This window comes from Nycticebus coucang, chromosome 15 (assembly GCF_027406575.1).
Source record: "Nycticebus coucang isolate mNycCou1 chromosome 15, mNycCou1.pri, whole genome shotgun sequence".
In the NCBI taxonomy this organism is placed as follows: domain Eukaryota; kingdom Metazoa; phylum Chordata; class Mammalia; order Primates; family Lorisidae; genus Nycticebus; species Nycticebus coucang.
In genome coordinates this window covers 23473173-23494877 of record NC_069794.1, presented here as the reverse complement: position 1 = coordinate 23494877, position 21705 = coordinate 23473173, and positions in this window count along the sequence as shown.

Genomic DNA, 21705 nt, shown 5'->3' with positions numbered 1-21705 from the left:
ATGAAGCATTCGAACATATAAGGTACAGGTATCCCAGAAATGGAAGACAAATTCCCCAGAGGAATGGAAACCATACTAGAGAACATTATAAATGAAAATTTCCCAAATATCACCAAAGATTCTGACATACTCATTTCAGAGGGATATCAGACCCCAGGTTGCCTCAACTCAAATAGTGCTTCTCCAAGACACATTGTGATGAAACTGTCCAAAATTAAGACAAAAGAAAAGATTCTGCAAGCTACCGGGAGTAAGTGCCAATTGGCCAACAGGGGCAAATCCATCAGTGTGATTGAAGACTTCTCTAATGAAACTTTTCAACAAAAAAGACACTGGTCATCTACCTTTAATCTACTTAAACAGAACAATTTCCAGCCCAGAATTCTATATCCTGCTAATCCTTTACTGATATGCAAACATTGAGGAAGTTTGCCACAACAAGACCAGCTCTACAGGAAATACTTCAACCTGTTCTACGCGGTGACCATGAAATGAACCAACAGCAAAGTAAGCACCCAGAAATTAAAGGACAGAACATAGCTTCTTCAATGATGCAAAAGATAAAACTAAACAATGGACCTTCACAAAATAAGATGAATAGAATGCTACCACACATCAATTATCTCAATAAATATTAATGGCTTGAATTCACCACCAAAGAGGCATAGACTGGTTGATTGGATTAAAAAACACAAGCCATCCATCTGCTATCTGTGGGAAATGCACCTAGCCCCAAAAGACAAATTTAAATTCAGGGTTAAGGGTTGGAAGATAATTTTTCAGGCAAATGGAATTCAGAAGAAAAGAGGGGTTGCAATCTTATTTTCAGATATATTTGAATTTAAAGCAACTAAAGTCAAAAAAGACAAAGATGGATGCTTCATATTGGTCAAGGGAACAATACCACAGAAGACATTTCAATTCTAAATATTTATGCACCCAACTTAAATGCTCCTGGGTTCCTGAAATAGACCTTAGTCTAAGCAATATGATATCCCATAACACCATAATTGCAGGGGACTTTAACACTCCTCTTACAGAGGTGAACAGATCCTCTAAGCACAAACTAACAAAGATGCAAGGGACTTAATTGTAACCCTAGAACAACTGTGCTTGATAAATGTATATAGAACACTCTGTCCCAAAGCTAAATAATATATATTCTTCTCATCAGCCCATGGAATATTCTCCAAAGTTGATCATATCCTAGGACACAAAATAAGCCTCAACAGAATCTAAAGAATTGAAATTTTACCTTGTATCATCTCAGATCACAAGACATTAAAAGTGGAACTCACCTCCAGCAAAACACTGAACCCCAGACAAAGTCATGAAATTAAACCACCTTATGCTGAATGACAGTTGGGTGCAGGACAAGATAAAAGAGGAAATGATTAACTTCCTTGATCACAAACAACAATGAAAACAAGCTACCAAAACCTGTGGGATACAGCAAAAGCAGACCTGAGAGGAAAATTTATTACTGTAGATGCCTACGTGCAAAGACAAAAAGAGAGTGCATCAACAAACTCACAAGCCATCTTATAGAATTGGAAAAAGAAGAGCCATCTAAACCTAAACCCAACAGAAGGAAAGAAATATGCAAAATTAAATCAGAGATTAATGAAATTGAAAACAAAAGAATCATTCAGAAAATTAATGAAACAAGGAGTTGGTTTTTGGAAAAAATAAGTAAAATAGATAACCCTTTGGCCACACTAACTAGAAATAGAAAAAAATATCTAGTAACCTCAATCAGAAATGATAAAGGAGTAATAACTACAGATGACACAGAGATACAAGAGATCATCTCTGAATACTACAAGACTCTCTATGCCCAGAAATTTGACAATGTGAAGGAAGTGGATCAATATTTGGAATCACACCCTCTCTGTAGACTTAGCCAGAAGGAAATAGATCTCCTGAACAGACCAATTTCAAGCACTGAGGTCAAAGAAACAATAAAAATAACTCCCAACAAAAAAATACCCTGGGCCAGATGGCTTCATACCAGATTTCTATCAAACCTTCAAAGAAGAGCTTCTTCCCATACCACAGAAACTATTCCAAAAAATTGAGGAGGAAGAAATCTTCTCCAACATGTTCTACAAAGCAAACATCACCTTGATACCAAAACCAGGAAAAGACCCACTTAAAAGGAAAGCTTCAACCAATTTCACTAATGAATATAGATACAAAAATTCTCAACAAAATCCTAGCCAATACATTAGAGCTTCTCATCAAAAAAGTCATACTTTATGATTAAGTAGGTTTCATCCCATGGATGCAAGGCTCTTTTAACATATGCAAGTCCATAAACATTATTCATCATATCAACAGAAGCAAAAACGAAAACTATATGATCCTCTCAATAGATGCAGAGAAAAGATTTGATAAAATGCAGCATCCTTTTCTAATTAGAACACTGAAGAGTATAGGTATAGGTGGCACATTTCTTAAACTGATCAAAGCTACCTATGACAAACCCACAGCTAATATTTTACTGAATGAAATAAAACTGTAAGCTTTTCCACTTAGAACTGGAACCAGACAAGGTTGTCCTTTATTGCTACTACTATTCAACACAGTGCTAGAAGTTCTAGCCAATACAATCAGGCAAGAGAAGGAAATAAAGGGCATCCAAATGGGAGCAGTGGAGGTCAAATTCTCCCTTTTTGCTGATGATATGATCTTATATTTAGAGAACATCAAAGACTCAACCGCAAGACTCCTGAAGTCATCAAAAAATACAGTAATGTCTCAGGATATAAAATCAAGGTCCACAAGTCAGTAGCCTTTGTATACACCAATAAGAGCCAAGATGACAAGCAAATTAAAGACACAACCCATAGCTTCAAAGAAAATGAAATACCCAGGAATTTACCTAACAAAAGAGATGAAGGACCTTTATTAAGAAAATTGTGAAACCCTAAAAAAAGAAATAGCAGAGAATATTAACAAATGGAAGAACATGCCATGCTCATGTCTGGAAGGAATCAACATTGTGAAAATTTCTATACTTCCCAAAGCAATCTACAGATTCAATGCCATCCCTATTAAAATGTCAACATCATACTTTCAAGACATGTAAAAAGTACTTCTTCATTTTGTATGGAACCAGAAAAAAACCCACATAGCTAACACAGTTCTTAGTAAGGAAAACAAAGCTGGAGTTATCAGCATACCAGACTTTAGGTTGTACTATAAGGCCATAGTGGTCAAAACAGCATGGTATTGGAACAAAATAGAGACATAGACATTTGAACAAATAGAAAACCAAGAGATGATACTAACATCTTACAGCCAACTAATCTTCAATAAACAAACCAAGAACACATACTGGGGGAAAGAATCGGTATTCAATAAATGGTGCTGCGAGAACTGCATATCCATATGTAATAGACTGAAACTGGACTTGCACCTTTCTCCCCTCACAAAAATTGATTTAAAGACCTAAATTTAAGGCACAAAATGATAACAATTCTCAAAGAAAGCATAGGAAAAAACACTTGAAGATATCAGCCTGGGGAAAGACATTATGAAGAAGTCTTCTGTGGCAATTGCAACAACAACAAAAATAAACAAATGAGACTTAATTAAACCAAAAAGCTTCTGTACAGCTAAGTAGACAACAACCAAAGCAAATAGACAACCTACACAATGGGAAAGGATATTTTCATATTTTTGAATCAGACAAAAGCTTGATAAGTAGGATTTACAGAGAACTTAAATTAATCCACATGAAAAAAGCCAACAATCAGAAGATTCTGTATCTGGAATAACTATTCAGACTTCTCAAATTGAATTTTTGCTGTGCAGTCATTATGTTGAGTGTTGATCCCAGGGAAACAGGTACACTTTGAAGTGAGGCAACTTTTTCTAAGAGAGGGCTGTGGGGACCATCACTTGTAAACCAATAGGAGTCGAATTTCTTGGCAGCTGACTGAATAAATGAATGCCTTAGTCTGGAAGAGTGGACCAGGGAAGTAAACTGGAGAATCTCCCTCAAATATCCTTTTTTAAAAGTTGATGTTATTGAATTGATTTTGCAACAAATATAATTAACTGATTTGACAAAACTTTTATGAAATTTTGCTCAAAAATTTTCTTTAATATTCTTTTCTTCTCATTCTCTAGAACTCATATAATTTGTTATTATATATACAATAAAAATTTGATGATTTGATATGCATATGCACTGTGAAATATTCACGACAATGAAGCTATTAACTTACTCATCACCTCTAATAGTTACATTGGGTTTTTTGGTTGAAAACACGTAGCCTGTACACTGTTATCAGATTTCAGGTCTATAGAACAGCAGTGTTGCTATACTAATCATCATGTTGTATATTAGATATTAAGAGATTTTTTTTATCTTGCATAACTGAAATGTAGGTCTTCTGGTAATGAATTCTATCACTCTAGGTTAGCTTTGATATTTTTAGTCATGCTTTTCTGAAATTAACTTTTGATGGTCTAAAATATTTTTTCTTTTAGAAATATTAAAATCCATTGTCTTTTGGCTTATGCAAATTTTGAAGATAATTCTATTTTTCTCATCTCTGTTTTTCTGTAAGTAATGAGAATTGGTTCTTTTTCTCTACCCCTTTGGGTTGATGTCAAGATTGTATTCTTGTCTTTGATTTTCATCAGTTTAAATATAATATCTAAATGTGTTGTGTGTAATTTCTTATTCTTTTTTAATTTGGATTTTTGCTATTTATCTTCAGGTACTCTGAGCTTCTTAAATCTGTGGTGCTGAATATTCTTTAGTGTTTAGGAAAACTCATCAGACATTGGATTTTCAAATGTTTCTTCTTCATTGTTCTTGCTCTCTTTCCTTTCTAGGATTTTAATAATAGTTATAATATACTATTTGATATCATTCTACATTTCCTGGACACTTGTATTATTTTTTCTTTGCCTCTATTTTTTTCTGTCTTTTGTTTGACAGTGTGTAATTTCTATTGGCCTATTTTAAAATTCAGTGATCCTTTTTCTGACACTGCCAAGTCTATTGATAAGCCCTTCAAATGCATTCTCCCTCTTTGTGACTATTTATTGTCTTCTAGCACCAAATTATTCCAATTCATTTATTTGTCATCTTTGTTGAATTTATCAATCTGTTCATACATGCTGATAGCCTTTCCACTAGAGCCTGTAGTATATTGAACATAGCCATTTTGTTGTTTCCAATCTATAGATTCATATTGGGACAGTCTCTGAATATTGTTTTGTTAATCACTTCACCAGTGGACAGAGGGTTGTTTTATTCTAACTTCTTTGTGTTTAAAATTTTGAATTGATTTCTGGGCTGGATGCGGTAGCTCATGCCTGTAATCCTTACACTCTGGGAGGCTGGGGCTGGTGGGATTGCTTGAGCTCTGGCATTCCAGAACAGCCTGAGCAACTGTGAAATCCTGTATCTAAAAAATAATTAGACCTCTCTCTCTCTTTCTCTCTCTCTTTTTTTTTTTTTTTTTGAGACAGGGTCTCACTTTGTCATTCTTGGTAGATTTCTGTGGTGTCATAGCTCACAGCAACCTCAAAGTCCTGGGCTTAAGTGATTCTCTTGTCTTAGCCTCCCAAGTAACTGGGACTACAGGCCTCTGCCACAACACCTGGGTATTTTTAGGAATGAGATTTCACTGTGGCTCTGGCTGATCTCCAACTTGTGAGCTCAGGCAATCCACCTGCTTCACCCTCTCAAGTGCTGGGATTAAAAACTAATACAACCTTTCTGGAGGAAAGTATGAATAATAGTCAAACTCAAACTAGACCTCTCATTGGATCCTGAAATCCCATTACTAGGCATCTACTCAGAAGAAAAAAAAAAAAAAAAGACCTTTTATTATAGGAACATTTGCACTAGACTGTTTATCACAGCTCAATTTACAATCGCCAAAATATGGAAACAGCCTAAATGTCCACCAATCCAGGAATGGATTAACAAGTTGTGGTATATGTATACCATGGAATACTATTCAGCCATTAAAAAGATGGAAATTTTACATCTTTTGTATTAACCTGGATGGATGTGGAACATACTATTCTTAGTAATACATCATAAGAATGGAGAAGCAAGAGTCCTATGTACTCAATTCTGATATGAGGACAATTTATGACCCAGTACAAAGGGGTGGAATGGTGGGGTAGAATAAGGGGGTTATAGGAATAGAGAAAGATGGAGGGGGGTGGAGGGTCACTGGGTGTGACACATCTCTTGGCAATGGGACACAATTATAAGAGGCAATTCACCTAATAAATGCAATCAGTGCAACCCGGTTCTTTGTCTCAATGAATCCTCAACAACAACAATGACAGATAACTGGGCATTGTGGTGGGTGCCTGTAGTCTCAGCTACTAGGGAGGCTGAGGAAAGAGGATCGCTTGAGCCCAAGAGTTTGATGTTGCTGTTGAGCTATGACTCCAGGGCACTCTACTCAGGAGCAAGAAAGAAACACTGTCTCAAAAATAATAATAATAATAATTATAATAGTAATTGATTTCTATACATCATGTCTAGAATATTAGAGGTTGAGATATTTACAAAAGTCTTTAATGATAAATTTATCTGCTAGGATATTAATGTCGGAGTTTAGACTAATTCTTCCAGAAGCAGATCTAGGTTTGAATTTTCTGTTTCCGTGGTTACAATAGTGTACTGCAGCCTTTACGTTCTTTTGGCTTTAGCTTAGAATAAGTTTGTTGTACTGGAGGTTATTTTTTTTCCCTCAATTTTCCATCTTTGCCTTTGGATTTAGACCTTTCTGCTATGTCTACCCACTAAAGAGGTCTCACTCCATCCTATGTGTCCCCGTAGCAGCAGTCTGCTTTGTCCTACTTGGTGCTGCTTGTCTGCTGGCCGTCCAGCATTGCCCCTTACCCACTAGTTGGACATCTTTAATAGACACTAGGAAAGTTTTATGCAAGGATTTTTTCTTAGTGTTCCCACAGCTGCCATTTTTTTTTACAAATGAAAATTATTCTTCGTAATTATAAAATGTTAAATAACTTCTGATTGCCTCCTACGTAACATAAAAATAGGAGAACAAAACATTTTTTTGAAGTATGGTATCTCATGCTTTTCCTGTCTTTCTATTTCTTGGAATATAACTCTAATTATTGATAAATGTATTCATTTAATTATGCATTTTTTCCTGAAGTAATTATACATAACGAGGCAGGAAAGTAACTACCAATACTGGGAATCACTTGAAGTCTAAGTAGGTCTCTGGCTTTACACAAGAAAGAATTCAGGAGCAAGCCAACAGTATAAAATGAAAGGCAATTTTATTCAAGTATAGAAAATCTGCTTCACAGACAGAGTAGAAGATAATTTTTACTGCAAAGGTGAATCAGCCTCATGCATCCTTGGGTTCCTGTATTTAAGCATCAGTTTAATGAGGCTAAAGGGGTGTGATAGCCGGGCACTCACACCAATAATTCCAGCACTCCAGGAAGACAAAGCAGGTGGATAGTCTGAGCTCACAAGTTCAAGACCAATCTGAGAGAGAACCCCCATCTCTAAAATATAGGCAGGCGTTGTGGTGGGCACCTGTAGTCCTAGCTACTTGGGAGACGGAGGCAAGAGAATCACTTGAGCTCAATAGTTTGAGGTTGCTATGAGTTATGAGGCCATGGCACTCTGTCCAGGGTGAGAAAGTGAGACTCTGCCCTCCTAAAAAAAAAAAAAAAAGAATGAAGAAGAAGAAGAGGAGTAGGAGGAAGAGAAGGAGGAGGAGGAGGAGGAGGAGGAGGAGAAGAAGAAGAAGGGCTGTGATATTCATGTTATTTCTGGAAAGGAGTAATGTTTTCCTGGAATTAGGGTGATACCCTTATTTGGACTAAACATGATCAAACAGGAAGTGCGATGGCATCAGGTGCATGATGGGAATGGGGGGCTTTGTTTAGAAACTTTTATGGTAATGAAGTATGCAATGAAGCTGTAAGGTCAAGAAGTAGTCAACTCTTCCATATCTTGGTACTGCCTGGTTGTTTTGATTAGGGTGATTCTAAACCTTGTTCGGAGACCTGTGACCTAGTTAAGCACTGGCCACACTACTAAACAATGCCTGAAGCAGTGCCTGCCAGTTCCCTGACTCAACAACTTTGGCATTTTCTTATGCCAGTTATTTACTTAAGACATGCAAAATAGTTATTCTATCAGCGGTAGTAGTAACACCACTATACTCTTCTTTTCACAATGAGTTTCCTTTCCCTATTATTCTCCACTTCTTTCATTTTACTTCTCGCTCTTCTTTTGAACATTTATGTGTTTGATTACACTATGTCAAACATAAAACACACTATGTGCACTTTGTTTAAATCATGTAGTTTTTAATATTTCAAGGATGGTACTGTTACTTGTATTGAAAGTGTAACTAAATTTTTTGTGAATTGCATAACTAGTAACAGAACAGTCGGAAACTAGAATTGAGCAGACTGAATTTGAGCTAAATTTCTTAATCATTATAATTTATATTCTGCTTCTAATTTAATTTGTACTCTCATGAATCTTTAATGTAGCTTTCAATGTACATGTACGTATATACAGATTTTTATTTTTAGAAAAGATGTGCAATTCTACACATTTTTCTAAACATAGCACACATAAATACAGACTTTCTTTGGAAAAATTTTTTCACTCACTTGTTTTGCTTTCCTTCTTCCTCAAATGTTTCTGTATTGTATTATTTTTAAAATGTAATGATATGAGTCTAAAACTGGCTTTTAAAAAATTTTGAAACTAAATTGATATTTACCTGAATATGATAGCATGCTTCTTTTATCCTTAATATTAAAAAATGTCATTCTTGAAAGCTAGTTTTCATCTCCCTTAATTTTATCTGGTTGAATTTATATCTGCAGCATTATACTGCACTTAATTTTACTAAAGTTGTATTCTTTAATTTAACCGATTTAATTTAATTTAATTGTTTACTTATTTACTTTTTTGAGATAGAGTCTTACTCTGTCGCCCTGGGTACAGTGCTTTGGCATCATCCTAGCTCATAAACTCTTAAACTCTTGGGTTCAAGCGATCCTCCTGTGTCAGGCTAGCCAGTTGCTGGGACTACAGGAGCTTGGCTAGTTTTTTTCTAGTTTTAGTACAGACAGGGTCTCATTTTTGCTCAGGCTGGTCTTGAACTCTTGAGCTCAAGCAATACACCCTCCTTGGCCTCCCAAAGTGCTAGGATTCCAGGCATGAGCCATTGTGCCCAGATTTTATTAAATTTAAAATAAAGTCCTTGTGAATTTATCCTAAAGTTTCTTTACTGAACATTAATTATTCACAGATCCTTATGTTCTATCATCTGTTATCATCTATTATTGTAATCTCTATATTTGCCAGTATATCTTGGAGAAGTTTATTTAAGAGAACTTCAACATCATTGGTTAGATTTTCATCAGTGTTATTTCTTCTTTTACTTTACCTAACACAGATTTTATTCTCATTGTTTCAGTTTTAAGGTCTACAAATGATTTCACTCTCTTAAATTCCATCTGTAATTTAATCAGTAACAAATTATTTAATCTTTCCAATTTTTTTTTTTTTTTTAAAGACAGAGTCTCACTTTGTTTCCCTCTGTAGAGTGCATTAACATCACAGCTCACAGCAACCTCCAACTCCTGGGCATTGGCGATTCTCTTGCCTAAGCCTCCCAAGTAGCTGGGACTACAGACACCCACCACAATGCCCAGCTATTTTTTTTGTTGCAGTTTGGCTGGGGCCAGGTTTGAACCCGCCACTCTTGGTATATGTGGCCAGCACCCTTACCCACTGAGCCACAGGTGCCGCCCCTAATCATTGCAATTTTTTAATCCCTGATTTTATGCATCTTAAAATGAGACTGAGAATTCCTAGCAGGTACTGTCTGATACATCTACTGATCTATTTATATATCTGCATATATATAGATATAGATATAGATAGATATATGCATATATATTTAATGAAACATGTATATATACATATTACAATGGAACATATGTGTATATATATGCATATATATTTAATGGAACATATATATGTATATGTATGTATATATGTTCCATTAAATATTCTTCCAAAAAGTTTTATGCTCTTCTACATATTTTAAAAATTTATTTGGGAAGGATGATTTTCTCTCCTTTCATTAACTTTTGAAAGAAGAGAGATCAGTCCAACCCTAGCATTTGCTGGAAAAGGATAGATTTTTCTAAAACACTATAACTTTCCAATTGGTTTCCATTAGCATCATCCTCTGAAACACTAATGAGGAAGAGTTTGGTTGATGTAAATTGTGAGAGCCCATTCAATTATGCAGTAGCCAGAGCAAGTTGGCAGGAATCCACAGCCCGAGGCAGTCATTTAGATAAATTTCATACTTATATAATTTATTCTTTCTGTTTGGTAAGAATACTATGCCAGAGGCCATGTTTTCTATGAACCAATTTCAGTTTGGTCCTATTACTATCCCAATTACTCTCTTCCACCTCTATCCTTTAATGGCATAATAATTTGAACAAGCCATGTTTCATCAAGAAGCAGTTGTCCAATGTCATGGTTTTTGCATAAGTGTGCTGATTTGGCAAGTCGAAAGCCTCACAAGTCATAGCTGTGAAAAAAATAATATTGAGAATACTCTTGGTTTGTTCTTTATGTATCAAATTTAGATGCATATTTAGTTTTCCTAACAATATTCCCCTTGGTTGTTGCAGCTTTTGTAAGGGGAATGTTATAAGTAAATGCATGGAGCTGGAGCTTTCTACAATGCACTTAACTGACTTTCTAGCTGTGATACAAGTCTTAAAAATTTTTTTACGACATTGCACGGGTCATGTTAATATTAAAAATACATGCTTTGCCTATTTCACTATTTCAATCATAAGTGTACTTTCTCAATTTAAAACTTTTTAAAATTTAAGTTTAATGTGAAGGTACAAACAACTAGGTTACGATATTTGCCTATGTTAGGTAGAGTTCCTGTTGTAGTTGTGTCTGTACCCAAGAGGTGTGCCACACACCCTTAGGTTGTGCCCATTAAGCGAGAGCACACCAATTCTCCTTCCACGTTCCCTCTCCTCCCATTTCTCAAATTGAACTGAGTTTTTCTCTTATGTGGGTGTGTATTAGATCGTCTACTGGTTTCATATTAGTATTAAGTACAATGAATGCTTGTTTTTCCACTCTGTGATATTTTACTAAGAAGAATGTGCTTCAGTTCCATCAGATTAATACAAAAGATGTAAAGCCTACATCTTGTGTATGGCTGAATAGTATTCCATGGTATATACACACACACATAGATAGATAGATAGATAGATAGATAGATAGATAGATAGATAGATAGATAGATAGATATAGATATATACACCATAATTTGTCAAAACTAAACTTCACCAATCACAGAATAATGAGAAATATTTTCAGGATCCTAAAGTTGTGGAAACATCTGATAACTTGTACTTCGTGTCCTCCAAAACATAGGAAAAATTGAGTGCTTTTGTACTCAGTAGTACAAAGTAGTAAGTGAGTCGTTTTTAAAAATTAGCACAAAGTCAGATGTAAAAATCTGTGTAAGTCAATGCATGTAATAAAGCTAATTCAATAAATGGCTCTTAGTAGAACTGAAGTTGCGTGCATTCGGGAAATTAGAAGTTTGATCTTTCCAGATCCTTTTAACATTTGACACATGGGTCATTTGAATAAGATATTTAAGTAGACAAGAAAGTAAATAAAGTGTATTTCTTTATAAATACATATACATGGAAAACTTTTAAACTGTCACAGAATTTGCAATGTGCTTTTTCTTTCAGAGTTCTTCTGTAGAAATTACTGCAGTTTTTGCCAACGAAGTTGGGTGTTGCCAAGTGTGATGAAAGTGAGAAATCCACTGAATTGTTCTGTGATTGACAAAATAAGAGTTTATATATGAATATTTTTGTGGAACACTCACTTTTTTTAAATGAGAAAAATATACCTAGAAAAAGACGACAATAAATTTAAAAGTGCCTTTCAAAATAGACAGGAGTATTTATTCTTATTCAACTGTAATTACATTTACCCAGAATTGCATGATAAGGAGCACACATTTTAAATAGTCATTCTAATTGGAAACATGAAAATAGGATACTATTACAAGTAATGTTATATAAAAACCAAGTTTGAATTCACACATATAGAGTAGCCCACTGAATATGTAGAGATTTATAAGTTTCTCATCTTTCCTACAAATCTCCGAACATATCAGTAAGTGATTATGATTCTTATTTATTTTCAAGAAAACCGAGGGTGATTGCCTTAGGTCTTTATACCTAAAATTAAGTAAGAATCAGAAATTTTATTATGTTATATTCTTGTAAGTATAAAAATGGTTTATAAAGTTAAAATCACATATTATTTAGTTCTTAGCAATTGCATCGGTAAATTTCAGATGAATTTTGAAATTCATCTTCAAAATTGTTCATGGGAAAGTAAAAGGATGTAGCAAAGTAGAGAAACTAGTGCAATCCACGTTCATGTACCAATCATCAATTTTCAACAGCTTTTAATTAATGTCCAATTTTATTTCTTCTATATCTTTAGTTTCTTCCACCACAATGTATGAAGATTTTGAAGCTAATAATAAATATCAGATTTTAAAAATCTACTCATATTCTATATTTAGTAAATTGAATTATAAAATAAAGTTCATTCCTTGATGTATGTTAAAAAGTTTAAATTTCCTTAGTTAAACTTCATCTTTCCTTTTGTCTTAGTAATTTATGTGTTGAGGAAACTGAATTATTTACTTTACAGTGTTTCTCAGACTGTGGATTTTGCTGATAGCACTCCTGTTTTCTGAAAATATATCTTATACTTTTTATTTTCTGTAAATCATCTGTAGTATTAAGATGTTTTATCCTACTTAGCTCAAAGTATTTTTGCAAGAATACTATACAGGTGGAATTGCATGATCTCTTTGTGAAGAAAATGATACAATTTGTCTCCTTTGTTTTATTTTTATAATTGAATTATCATCATATCAATTTATTAGCAATGTGAAATTTGTAGTATTTTATATTGTTATTTCTTCTTTATTTAACAGTTGGAGTTCTCTTATACTAAGAAAAAGCTTCCTCATTAGACACAGTCTGGTTACTTTAATTTTTTTCCCTTTCATACCATTCTTTATTAACTATGGAAGTTTTTTTGTTCCTGTTATTCAAATGTCTATTTCTGTCTAGCCTACATATTGATTACTTTTTGAAGGAAGTTTAAATACTTAATATTTTCACATAATAATTAGTTTGCAGAAAGAGTTGATATCCTAGGTAAACTCAGTGATTTTAATGAATTTTGTGTTTCAATATTTTGTTCATATTTTCTTATACTTAAATTACCTCATTACTGATCATTAGGTATCATTTAAAGTTGTATTTGACTCCTCTTGACAAACTATAATAGTGATAGGCTGCTTTCTTTCTGGAACTAAAATGTCTACCAGCCTCACCTTGTACGTGTCATGCTCCATAAGTGAATTCAACATATACCCACATAGTTGATTTTCATTGAGAAGAAAATGACGGCTTTGCACAGTAGCAGTATCATAGCCAATGAGGTTTATCCAAGGCATGATTATTGCAAATTAAGAAGAAAATGGCAACTAGAGGTGAAAATTTAGATACTGGGTTGGGGGGGAGGAGTCTATTTCTACTGAATTAGTTTTGTTTAAAATTGCAAAACTCAGAACTAGATAAAATATTCTTTATATTTCTACTTAATTTTAGGATTAAAGAATATCAACTTAAAATATTAAGCTTATATTTCCATATATTTCTTTCATTTTGAAGTAATTGCTCAAAATAATTATATATTGCTTATCTCATGAACAGGAGCTGAAGAAGCCCAGATTTGGTTACAATTATCATATTGAAGAATGAAACTTCTTGCATGGTACCAGTTGCTCAAAGGAGTAGAGCGCCAGCCCCATATATTGGAGGTGTTGGGTTCAAACTTGACCCCAGCCAAAAAACTGCAAAAAAAAAAAAAAAAAAAAAAAAGAAAAGAAAAGAAACTTCTTAGCAACTGCATTGTGATTTTTTTTTAGCTTTTTAATGTATTTTTTTATTGTTTGCTTTGGTTTTCTATTTTGTTAGTATTTCAGAAACATCAAAAGTTTACTTTTTGTTCTTTTGTCTACATGTTGGTGAAATTATATGGATCTTTTGCTACTTGTGATTTGTTCTAATTTTCTCAAGTTGTAAGGATAGTGAAAATCTATTTACATCAGTTTGGCTATATATTTTGTCTCTGTGATTTCTGTTTTGATAAAATAGTTACTGTGATGTTCAGGGAAGAGGAAAATTGAAAAAATAAAACCATATCCCAGCAATTTTCTTGCAAAGCTGAACATTCTTAATGAACATCTGAAAATGTAAAAATGCAGAAGGGTTTGAGTTAGATTATAGGTGACGTTTTCTTAAAGTCTTACAATTAAGTGATGAATACACATAAGAAAATGATTGAAATAATTTTGTATACTGCAGGCAATATGAATTTACTGAGATTACAAATAGAGATTTCAGGTTCTGATTAGGATGAAGTAACCACACCTCACACTATCACCTCCTGTGAATGCAACTAAAAATTCTGAAAAAAATAATAGGAGCAACTATCTGAAAATTCTGTATGCCAAATTGTAGTGTGTGAATTAGAGTAATAAAAGCAGAACTCTAAAAATGAATAACTCAAGTTGAGTCTTGTGGGAATTTTCCCACTTCCCTTATTTTCTGGTTTAGAAACATTGCTGATAGAAATCCTAGGACTGTAAAATGAGCACAGAGAAAAAGCACTTCAAATAAATACTTTCTGGTTTTAAAAGAGTTAAGAGGAATCTCTGCTACACATAGGAAATAGGAAAAAATCCCTTAGTTTGTTTTTAATCCTTATCTTATTACCTTAAAACCCATACCTGAAACTGAAATCTAATGGTAGAGGTAGTAAAACATTGTCTGTGCAGGCATTTAAAACTCTCAGGGTGGGAGATGTTTCTTCCCGTACAGAAGGAGCCGAGGTCAAAAGTGTGTAATGGGGATTCTTGCTGAAATTTTTATGTTTTTCATTTTAATGCTCCTACAGCTTGACCTGAAATGCATAAATGGTCATAGACAATGTGTAGCAAAGAGGGATTAAAGTTCAGCTTTGTTGCAAGAGGACTATGAAGGGTTGCCTTGAGAATTGTAAAAGCATGGAGAGAGAAGAGAGAGAAAGGATCTTAAGAACGGGATGGCATAAAGTTGTATGTGAATACCTGGGCTCACTTCCAATTCACATGATTTTGTACCTGCCATAATCAGCACACCAAACTATTTGAGAAAAGAACAAGTTCTTTGCCTCTAGTTGAAACACACACAAAGCAAATAAAAATACCAGTAAAAGATGGGTTATATATGGCAGCGCCGGTGGCTCAAAGGAGTAGGGCAGTGCCTGTGACTCAAAGGAGTAGGATGCCGGCCCCGTATGCCGGAGTTGGCAGGTTCAAACCCAGCCCTGGCCAAAAACCACAAAGAAAAAAAAAAAAGGTGGTATATATATATTTACTACCATTATGCTGAACTGAAAAATGTATACCACTAGATACAGAAAACATATCTGACAAGATCCAACACCTATTCTTGATTAAAAAAAAATAAAGTCAATAAAGTAGAACTGGAAGAGAACTTTTTCAATTTGGTAAAGAATATCTTTAAAGAACATATAACATATGATAACATATGTGTACTTAATGTTGAGAAAACTACAAGCTTTCCTACAAAGATCACAAGAAAGATAAAAACTGTATGCTTTTTAATATTATGCTAAAATATCTAGCTAATGCAATAAGACAAGAAAAACAAATAAAATGTATACTAATTGAGAAGAAATAAATAAAATTATCTTTGATTACAGAAAACATTTTTATTTGTGTAAAAGTATTAGAAGTACCAATGAAAATCTTCCTGAAACTAATAAGCAATTTTAGTCAGGCACTTTCCTATACACCACCAATGAACAAATTGAATTTGAAATAAAACATAATGCCACTTATATTGGCACACACCAAAAAAGAAAAATTAGGTATACATACAAAAACAATGTTCAAGATCACATGAGGTCAATTACAAAAAACTCTGATGAAAGATATCAAATAACTAAATAAATGAAGAGTGATTCCATGTTCATTCAAGACTTAGTAACGATGTCAATTCTTCTCAAACTTAATCTATAAATTTAGTACAATCTTAATCCCAGCAAATTATTTTGTGAATATAGACAAACCAATACTAAAATTTATAAGATGAGTCAACAGGCCTGGAATATCAATATAATATTGAAAGCAAAAACAAAGTTAGGAGTTCACAGGAGAGGGTTGGAGCTATATGGTGGAAAAGAAACTTTCACTAATCATTCCTCCATACAAATACCATATTCAGTAACTGTCTACGTAAGCTAGTACCTTCAGAGGGACAATCAGGTGAGGGATTGTATTACCTGGTTTTGATGTTATATTAAGTGAAGAACCTTTGAAGAGAGCTTTCCCATCCTATTCCCATCTCCCAGCAGCACCCTGCCAGGACCCTAAGTGGAGAGTGAGACTATGTGCCCTGGGGAGGGAAAGTGAAGTGACTTTACATTGAAACTCAGAGTTGCCTTGGCACAGGGAAAATAATCTCAGAGCAGAATTCTTCCAGTGCCTATGAAGAAGCATTTATACCAGCCCAGCCAGAGGGAAATTCTCCACCCTGAAAACCAAGTTCAGGCTACTCCAAACAAAAGCTGAGGGATTTCACCAACCTCCAACTTATCTGACAAGAAATGCTAAAAGTATTTCTTCAATATGAAAGAAAAAAAATTAGTGAAAAACAAGACATCATCTAAAGGTACATCACTCACTGGTAACAGTAAAGACATAAATACAGGATACTCCATTGCTGTAATGGTGATGTATAAACCACTCATGTATTGAGTAGGAAGACTAAAAAATGAACCTATCAAAATAATTACGATAAATTTATAAGAGATAAATAAGATGAAAGATATGTCTAGAAACAGCAAAGAGTTAAGCTAGAGAGAGGATATGTAGTTTAGGGCTTCTGCTAGATTTCTCTTTGCCTGTTTATTTGTTCATTCGTAAGGAGAAGAGTCATGTGTTTAAAATGGTTATAAAAAAAATTTGAAAGCCTTACAGTAACATCAAACCAAAAAACTTATAATACATATGCAAAAAATAAAAAGCAAGCAATTAAAACACTCTACCAGAGAAAAGCACTTTTAACCAAGGAAGACAGGAAGGAAGTAACTTACAAAAAAAGAACTAGAAATCAAACACTGACCTGGCAGTAAAAAGTCTTTGCCCAGTAATAACATTGAATACGAATGTTCTAAACTCTCAATCAAAAGATATAGAGTATGTTTCCCAAAATTTGTTCATTTTCTCCATGTTTACAAGTTTGTGAACAGAGATTTTTATATTACTCTGATATGATATTTTGTATTTTTATGATATCAGTTGTAATTTCCACTTTTCATTTTTAACTGAGCTTATTTGAGTCCTTTCTGTTGTATTTCTGATTAATCCAGCTAAAGGCTTGTTAATTTTGTTCATCTTTTCAAAGAACCAATATTTTGCTTCATTGATCTTCTGCATAGTTCCTTTGTTCTTAATTTCATTTAGTTCTGCTCTGCTTTTGGTTATTTCTTTTCTTTTTCTGGGTTTAGGATTGGCTTACTCCTCCTTGCTTAGTTCCTCGAGACATTCATTAAAGTGCTAATTTGTGATCTTTCTGTCTTTTTGATGTGGGTATTTAAAGCTATAAATTTTCCTCTCAGGACTGTGTGGGCTGTATCTCACAGATTCTGATAACTTGTGTTTACCATTTAGTTCAAAAATCTTTTGATTTTTACTTTACCTCCTCATTGACCTAACCAAACTGTCATTCATCGTAGGTTATTGAGTTTCCATGACTTTGTGTAGGAATGTTTCTGTAGGAATAGTTTTCTAATTTTATTCCACTCTGGTCTGAGAAGATATATGGTATTCTTTCTATTTTTAAATTGTTTTGAGGCATGTCTTGTAGCATAGGATGTGATCAATCTTAGAAAATTCCAGGAGCTGATGAGAAGAACGTATATTCAATAGTTTAGGGTTAGAATGTTCGATAAATATCTGTTAGCCCTGTTTGTTTTGGAGTTCTCTTTAGGTCTCTTGTTTCTTTGCTTATTTTCTGTTTGAAAGATCTGTCCTGTTTTATCAGTGGAGTGTTGAAGTCTCCAGAAATTATGGTGCTGCAGTTTATTACTTTGTTTAAATCAAATAGAATTTGCTTTACGAATCTGGTTGCTCTGTTAAGTCTTCTTGAATTTTTCTCTTCACCATTACACAGTGATCATCTTTGTCTTTTTTAAACTTTTGTTCAAAGTCAATGTCATCTGATATAAGAATGGGTACACTGGCTTTCTTTGGTTCCCATTTTCATGGAATAATTTTTTCCATCCTTTCACCTTGAATCTGAATGAGTCATTGTGGGTTAGATGTGTTTCCTGAAGACCGAAAATACTCAGCTTAATTTTTTTTAGCCATTCAGCCAGCCTGTGTGCCCTGAATGGGGAGTTCACATCATTTTCTTTTATTGAAAATATATTAATACACATGGCAGATTTCTGCTCATCCTGTTGAGTACACTCTCACTTGTTGCTTTACTTCCTGAGCCATTGTGGTGTCTGGGCTTTGAATGTGAGCTTTTGGATAGTTTTACACTGGTGGATATCTATTGTGATGATCATTGTGTAACGTAGTTTTGAGTACTTCCTATAGGACAGGTGTGGTCTTCACAGATTCCCTCAGTAATTGTTTGTATTAGAAAATCTTTATTTCTTCCTCCTGTAAGAAATTTATTTTTATAGGATACAAGATTCTAGACTGACCATTAGTCTTTTAGAAGGCTGAGTACTGGTCCCCAACCTCTTCTGGTTTGTAGGGATTCGGTTGAAAAGTCTGCAGTTAGTCTGATTGATTTCCCTTTGTTAGTTAGCTCTTGTTTTTGCCTTACTGCTGCAGAAATGACCATTTTGTGTGTACATCAGCCAGCTTAATGATTATGTGTCATGGTGACATACTTCTATGATGAATCTGCCAGGAGCCCAGAAATCCTGTGTACTTCTTGTTCCTGGATATCTAGATTTCTAATAAGCCTGGTAAATTTTCCTCAATAATTCCTTCAAATAAATTATCCAATGTTTGTGTAACCAAAAAATTCTTTCTCTTTCTGAACCATAGTATAATGAATGAGCCTTTTTTCCTTTTTTTTAAATGAGTCAGTCTAGAGTGGGTCATGGGAGATGTGAATAGCTATGGCAGCATATGGTCTTTTAAAAATATTTGGTCTGTTATTCTTTTATAAAATTATTTTAACTTGTCTTATTTTAAGATTAAAACATATCTTAATTTTATAGAAAGTTATGTAGAGTTTCTAATTACATATGTGGTCCAGAACCCTCACATCCGGCTATCCAGCATCAGGCAAATGGATACTTCCTTTATATGCCTCCTCTGAGCTGTGTAGTTGTAACTTCATAGGAAGTATTCATCTATTCTTTAGGCTGTGTAATCTCCAGGATCAGCAGGTATATTAGTTACCGACTTCTTTGTAATAAGTTACCCACAGATTTATCAGTTAAAAAAAAATAAAATAAAACTTACTTATTACCTCAGAGTTCTGGGAGTGAGAATCACAGATCAACCTCAGCTCTGTGGGTTTCCTTTAGTATTCCTCATAAGGTTGAAATCAAGCTATCAGCTCAAGCAGAATTCTTCCCAAAGGCTTAAATGGGGCTATCAGATTCAAATTTTTTTTTTTTTTTTTTTTTTTGTAGAGACAGAGTCTCACTTTATGGCCCTCGGTAGAGCGCCGTGGCCTCACACAGCTCACAGCAACCTCCAACTCCTGGGCTCAAGCGATTCTCTTGCCTCAGCCTCCCGAGCAGCTGGGACTACAGGTGCGCGCCACAACGCCGGGCTATTTTTTGGCTGCAGTTTGGCCGGGGCTGTGTTTGAACCCGCCACCCTCGGCATATGGGGTCCTGAGCCACAGGCGCCGCCCTCAGATTCAATTCTAAGCTCCCTCATGAGGTTGTTGTTTTCAGTTCTTTATGTGTTGTATTGATGGCCCAAATTTCTCATTCCGCCAGGTCAGATTCTTTACAGGGTTGTTCCTACCATGGTGTCTTACTTATCCTAATGTGAGCGATGAGAAAGAGAGAGTGAATGAGAGACAGTGATCATGAAATAGGTGGGTGTGTGCATGTGAGAAAGAGAGAGAGACAGAGAGAGATCCCAAGACAGAAAGAAGCCAAAGTCTTTTTATAATGTGGTATCAGATACCTTATAACCTCTACCATAATTTTTGTTACACTGTATGGGCCAGTAAATCCACTCCACACTCAAAGGAACTTTGATTAATACTAAGATGTAAGACCACGGGAATTCTCTTCGTGGCTACCTTTTCAAACAAGTCAATGTTCTGAGCCTTAAATCATTTCCTCTTAGCTATTTTCACAGTAATCGTCTATTTCTTCTTTTTTCTCCTTGGTCACCAGGTTACAAAATTAATTTCTTTAGGTTATGGTCCTCCAATTTTTGTTATTGATGTGTTTTATTTTCATAATTTAAAAATAAATGTTTTATTAGCCATTAGAAAGAAAAATATTTCTCCAGTTTTAGTCTGCCATAATTATTTAGAATCTCTCTCAAAAATCAAGGATGCTATTTAAAATTATCCCTAATCATAGTCATGTGAAAATGCGTGAAAGTGGCGATATCCTCAAGACTGTGTTTTATCAGAACTGAAGCCTTAGACTGGTATATGATGCAAATATTTGATGAATTGGGTGAAATAAATCACCATGAGTATTCAAGTTTTTCCAGCGGTAAAAGTCTATGATGTCATCCTCATGTAAACCCTGAGAGTCAAGAAAGTTATTGGGGACCTACTTTAATATTAGATACCAAACATATATCAACTTATTTGCATATTTATCTGTTAAGATTATTTCCAAATTGATCTGAAAGAGGTGGCTGATTGTACATCTTCTCTATGTTTTATTAATTTCACTCTTTTGAAACCACTTTGAATGACAACCATATCTTGTCATTTTTAACTCACTTTATACCATGATAGGTGACATCTCAATATCTACCTGCAGATTTCTTTCTTCCAACTTGAAAATATTTTCCATATGAGACAAGAATGTTAAACTAAAGTTGCTGAAGTGGCCATCCCAGATTGATTAAATGGGGGTGAATATATGTGATGTCACAGGGTTAAAAAGGTAATAAAATGTCATAACATTTGGGAATAATATACAATATAAATATTAAGGCATATATTTTGCTTGATATTCAAGTACTTTATATGATTTTTTTATGTTTTAAAAATTTGTTTTCAAAATATTTTGCCATAAATTCAGTTGGGTACAGGTTATTAAAGATATCGATCATATGCATGATGGAAAACAAGGATACGAAAAGCCAATGGCTCTCAAAATGATAAAGCCCTGTTGTAGAATCTAAGTAGATAGAACCCACAATTTCTGACTTACGGCACAGGAAAGGCTTCAAAATATTATTTTGTCTCTTTTATTGAAACAGTTATGTTCTTGCTTGAATGTTTTTGTCCTCTTCAATTTCTATGTTGAAA